We start from the raw sequence: 6,096 nt of genomic DNA on the forward strand, positions 1-6,096 counted from the left end.
TGCCTTCTCGTCTAGCGTTTCTCGGGCCTGTATGATGGTTCAGGCTATTATGAGAAACGGAGGTTTGGATCCCCTGTCTGACGATCGTTCACCGCTGCTGTTGGTTAACTCTCCTATCTAGGGGAGCATCACCACAGGTAGTGGCAGTGTTGTTTGTGCCGGAGTGAACCGGCGTTCCCTTCGGGGTAAGTGTCTGTGGGGATCGCTTAGCGACCCATTTGGCAGACGCTTGTCCCTTGCGTTCGATCTCTGGGTTGGCCTTGATCGATTGCGAGGATGTGGGTTCCCCCGATGAGACTCGGGTGGAACCCTCAGGCGTAGAGGCTTTGACCGTTTGAGGTCGGCCTCGGCGCACGACTCTGTGGCGCTTGCGGGACGCATCGCCACCAGAGGAGGAGGAAGACAAGTACTCTTCGTACTTGGCTTGGTCGAACTCGATTTCTAGGGACTCCACGGTCGTCCCGACAGCAACCTCATCGAACTGAGCCACCACCATTTCACTCGATGAAACAGCTTCTCCAACTGTGGTCGCCATCTTCTGTAGGGTGAAAATTTGATTTCCCGAAAATAGGGAGTGTTCGTTTGTATTAATAAGAAGGCTTATTACAAACTAACAAATCAAATGTTTACAACAGAAGCAGAGGGAAAGCCCTCTCTATAGGACGCTTCGCTCGATGCTCGTGTCGAGTTTGCTTCCCTTGGACCGTTCGATCGAGATTGCTGGAGAGCTTCAGTTCGCAGTAGAAGCTCGAATCGATGGAGTTCGGGTCTGCTTAGTTCGCCGGCGATCGGAGCTCAGAACTAGGCAGTGGTGCTGTAATGCAAGGATCTGCTAACAACTTGGTCTCAACTAGTTTTCTCCAAGTTTTGCGACCTCCCCTCCAGTGTGCTGGAAGGGGCTTTTAAATGGAAGAAGGACAATTTGACTCATCCTTGAATTATGGGATGTGACCACATCTTCTTCAGAGACGTCTAGCTGCTCCTCGATACCATGAATGGTCATTCGAGGGATTGTGCTTTATGTCCTGTCACCTAAAATGGGAAGGCCCATCCTTGTATATGAGGCAATGGGCGTCTGCTATCTGAGTGGACTTGACCAGCATTAATGAACCGCATTTATGAGTTCACGGATTGATGGGGCGTTCTGTCCGATCATTCGTACTGTGCGCGACCGTCCGACGTGCTTTGAGCACGGTGTCTTCTCTTTTCCGGTCAGGAGAGGCGGCGAAGTAGGTGTACAGCACTCGATGGGGCTTGCTGGCGGATTCGACCCTGAACTCGGGCAGGCGAGTTGAGTGAAAGGCGAACTTCCGCCATCTTGATCGATCTTAACTCGTGCTGGCGAGCCGACCGTTAGGCGAAACTAGAATCGAGCATATCTGACGTCTACGCGATTTAGGCCCGTGCTAGAGAACTGAGCGTGCGAGCTCTTCTCGTAGGCGAATTTCCTGTAAGCCTATAGAGGTATTTTTTTACCGTCTACAACCATCTCTTCCTTTCCTTTCTCAATGAAGCCAACATGTTGCTTCAAGTAGATTTCTTCATCCAAAACACCATAAAAAAAGGTAAGTCACCATGAAAAAAGGCAGTCTTCACATCCAACTACTCAAGGTAGATATTTTTAGCAGCCACTAAGCTTAACATCACTCTGATGGTTGTAAGCTTCACGACAGAGAAAAATATCTCTGTATAATCCACTCCTTCCCGCTGTTAGAACCCTTTCACAACTAATCTGGCCTTGTACCTCTTACTTCCATTACTCTCCGGCTTGACCCGGTAGACCTATTTATTATGTAAGGCTTTCTTCTGTGTAGGTAGTTGGACTAACTCCCATGTCTCATTCGAGTAGAGAGAATCCATCTCTTCTTGCATCGCTTGCTCCCACTGCTAAGATTCACTAACTTGCATAGTCTCCTCATACCATTTCGGTTCTCTGCCATCTATCAAGAGCAAATAATCTAGTGATGAAAGATATCTGGGATTTGGTTTGGATATCCTGGATGACTCCTAAGCTCCACGCCTTGGGTAGTAGTCTCTACACCTTTGTAGGTGTCAAAAAAATGCTTATAGACATCCAAATACCACTCAAGGTAAAGAGAAGACGATAAACGCCATTTTCTTAATCAGAGGGAATCATTCAAAGGAAGTGAGACAACATGTACACACTAACAGTAGCACTTGGTGCCGCTGCTCAGGCACAGCAGCTCATGATGACGCGGCTATGGCGCGACAGTATATGGTGTCGCGGCTGAGGTGCGACAGCATATAGTGTCGCGGCTGAGACGCGGCAGCCTAGGGTGCAGTGGCTATTATAGGGGGTGCTATGACAGTTATATGATGATTATTTGAAGCCCACGTGGTGGCATATCAGAGATAGAACTTGTGATGACGTGGACAAGCGGTTAAACCACGAAAAAGGTGGTTAAAGGTCGTGGGAGAACAGTTTCAAGCACGATGAAACGTGTTGGTAACTGCTTCTTTGGCCGCGGCAGTCCACACTGCCACGCCAATAACCGCGACAGTGTCGACTGCAGCGGCCAAAGAACAGGCACCCAGTCAGTTATTTCGCCCCCGTTTCAACTGTTATGCATTGCTACCCCTATAAATACCTCCTTAGGCACGAAATAAAGGACGGAGAGCATTTTTGGAGCAAAAGAGACTTGAGCTTTTGATGATTTTAAGGAAGAAAGAGAGAACTTTCACCCTTTGACAAACATCATTTGGTGATTCCTAGAGATCTAAGCTCAGACTTGATCTTTGGAAGAGTGAACATCTTACATCGATAAGATATTCGCTTTCAAATCTTTACTTCGATAAACGAAGGAAAGATCTCTAAACACCCTCACGATTTGTGAATCGGTGGTCAACGAGCCAAAGCACTCCTGGCATAGGCAAAGTCCCACAAAACAGGAGTTGATAAATAATTTCTGTGTTATTTTCTTGAGAGTTGTATTTTTATTTATTTTCATTGTAATTTCCTGTAAACAAATCAAAGTTTTAATAGAATCGACAATGGAGTCTACTTTCGCTGAAAACAAACTGGCGACCACAGTGGGAGCCAGCGGCCTCGTTGCCGAGGCTGTAGTGTCGCAGCCGATTAAGATCATTGTCACAGAAGAGATCGAATATGAGTTCGATCAGGCTAAATTTGAGGAGTACCTGTCATCCTCATCCTCAAAATCTCCTTCGCCTCGCAGGTGTAGGAAGATTTCCTCTCCCAAGAAAGTTCTCAAGTCTTCAAATCAGATGAAGACCTCAGATGAAGATTCTTGCCAAGTCATGGCTCAGGAATCTACCTGTAACATCTCTACTCCAAACGACCCTTCACCAGTTCAGGGGTCTTTAAACCAAAATGCACCGGTATTGACGAAGAGAGCTCGTCAAAGACAGCGTCAACGCCACGCTCGTCAATTGGCAAAGGCTTTACAACAAACCGACGGGGTCCATTACTATGCGGACCTAAAGTCGAGGAACCAAAAAATGGTTCAACTGCCTCAACGACAAAATAATCATATTTCTGCACAGCTTACGACGGAAGAGTGGACCCTCGTCAAAGGGGCTCGTTCGACCCTTAAGGAACGTATACAGAGGCGTCAGGTGAAGGATGCCCGTGCTCACACTCTTCGTCAGCAAGCTCAAAGAAACAAAAAGGAAATGGTGTCTGAAAAGCCACCGAAGAGCCGCAAAATTTGGATTCCCAAAACTGAAGGTGCCCAAAAGTCACAGGGGGAGGCAATCTCCAACCGCGGCAGCCCATACTGTCGCGGCACTTTATACGACTGCGGTAGTCATGGTTGCCGCGGCACTTTATCCAACCGCGGCACTTCATCGATACCAGATCCTGGTCCTTCTACTACAACAGTATCTACTGTACCACCAGTCAAACCCTGGGTTAGCCCATACTTATCCAAATTTAAGATCACAATGGCGGATCGCCTCGGTCCTTCGGTTGACGATCGAGGCAAAGTTCCAGATCCCGCAAATAAACCCTTAGTGGTTTCTTATACAGGGGGTCGTAAAAACCCTCCCGTCAGAACTGCACCGGTCCAGAACGAGAGAATACCAGTTCACTCTCGTTTAGGACCAATGAAGACTCCATGCCTGCAAGGAGGTGGATTTAAGAACACAACTTTGGATTGCCCAGAGGCGATGACTAGTCATCCTGTGCATGTTAACAAAGTTCAAAAGCAAAAGATAGGTTGCTCAAATCACAATAACGATGAGCTGTACTATCAGAAAAACGATTCAAGAAAAAGAATTATCCGAGAAGACGAGTCTCATTGCTCCTGTGAGAGACTCATTAAGGCAGTGCTGACAGAATGCGGATGCTCTAAAATTAATTCAACTAGAATCTCCGTATTTCAAAGACTTTCCACTGAAACGTCGAGACCCAAGATGAGGCGTTTCAATAAGAAAAAACCCGCAATTTGGCGAGATGAGTTCCCTGAGGTCACTATCAATATGACCAACAAAGGGAAACAACAGTTAGTCAACCCTGACCCTGATTTCTCTCCGGGAGGGAGAGTTGAACGGGGTCTCTCTCAAAGGATGTCACGGTTACAAAGAAGGGCCAGCCGACGCCGAGATTACAGGAAAATGCACAAAGGGTTATCCTCAGAGGAAGAAATATCAGATACTTGTTCTGCCGTTGCGTCGGATGATACCACGTCCAGTGTTGGGTGAGTCAGAGAATCTTTCGCAATCACGCCAGATCAATTGGCTCAAATACTACAAGAAGCGTTAGCTAAACAACACGAAGAAATCAGAGCTGAAATCAAAACTGAGATAGAGTTGACTATGCAGCAGGTTCGAGATTTGCAAGTTCAACAGCATCAACCGGAATCGAGCCAAAAGGCGGAATCCAGCAAGCGTAACGCTAGACCTGTACATACAACTGAGGACGGTGACGAAGAAGACAAGACTATCTTTGCCGATCCTCCTCCCGATAAAGATAATTCTGGAAGCGGTCCAGCCAAATCATCTACTCAACCTCCTCAGATTTACTTGAAAAGAGTGAGGAAGAGGACAAAAAGATGCAAGATCTTGAGAGCAAAGTCAACACTTTGATGACAGCCCAAGAAGTGAAGAAAACGGGCATTCCGTACCCATACCCGAGGGAGTAGGATCTGATTCCTTATCCCCCAAAGTTTAATTTGATTAACTTTACTCCTTTTGATGGCAGGGGTTCACCCACTCAGCACTTGATCTATTTCAAGTCACATCTGGGCGCGATATCCGGAAACGAAGCATTGATGGTCCGGTCATTCGTAGGAACCCTTCGCGGGCCTGCCTTCGATTGGTACCGACGTCTAAAACCCAGGAGCATCACTAGCTAGGAAGATATGGAAGGATTGTTCCTCACCAATTTCTTCGACGACGACACGGAGGTCTCAATTGGCACCTTATTGGATGAGAAGCAGATAAACGGGGAGTCGGTCGATGTCTTCGTCAAACGATTCTGGAACAAAGCGGTAAACTGCCGAGATCCACTCACAGAAGAGTTTATCCTACAGACATGTCATAATAACTTGTCGCTGGATTTGTTAGAAGTCATGGGGATAGTACCTTCTAAAACTTGGAAAGAATTGAAAGTGAGAGGTGAACAAGTCGAGCGCTTTCTTAAGAGAAAGAAGTTGGAGAGGGGACTGCCACAAGATAATCCTCAGAAACAGAATTTTAATTCTCGAGGCAGAGGAAGAGGGTCTGGGGCTGCTGTTGATGCACATCAAATATCGCAACAGCCACAACAACAACCACAACAGTCGTCCTTCCAACTAGCACCGAATCAGAATCAGCAACCTCTGAAGCAGTTTAAAGCTTCAGAGCCTAAGTTCCCAAAAAAGTATTCTTTCAAAGATAATGAAGTGCCAGTTATCTTCAAGTATCTGTTAGATAACAACAAGATCAAGCTTCCACCGGTCACAAACCAAGAAGAAGCGAAGAAGACCGACGACCCGAAGTATTGTGCATATCACCGAAGGGTCCACCATCCCACTAAGGCGTGTTATGTTTTGAAAGACAAAATACAAACCTTAATTGATGTTGGGATCGTAACACCGAAACCAAAGGAGAAGAAAGTAGGTGCAAATGCAGTGT

This window comes from Asparagus officinalis, chromosome 8, assembly GCF_001876935.1.
Source record: "Asparagus officinalis chromosome 8, Aspof.V1, whole genome shotgun sequence".
In the NCBI taxonomy this organism is placed as follows: domain Eukaryota; kingdom Viridiplantae; phylum Streptophyta; class Magnoliopsida; order Asparagales; family Asparagaceae; genus Asparagus; species Asparagus officinalis.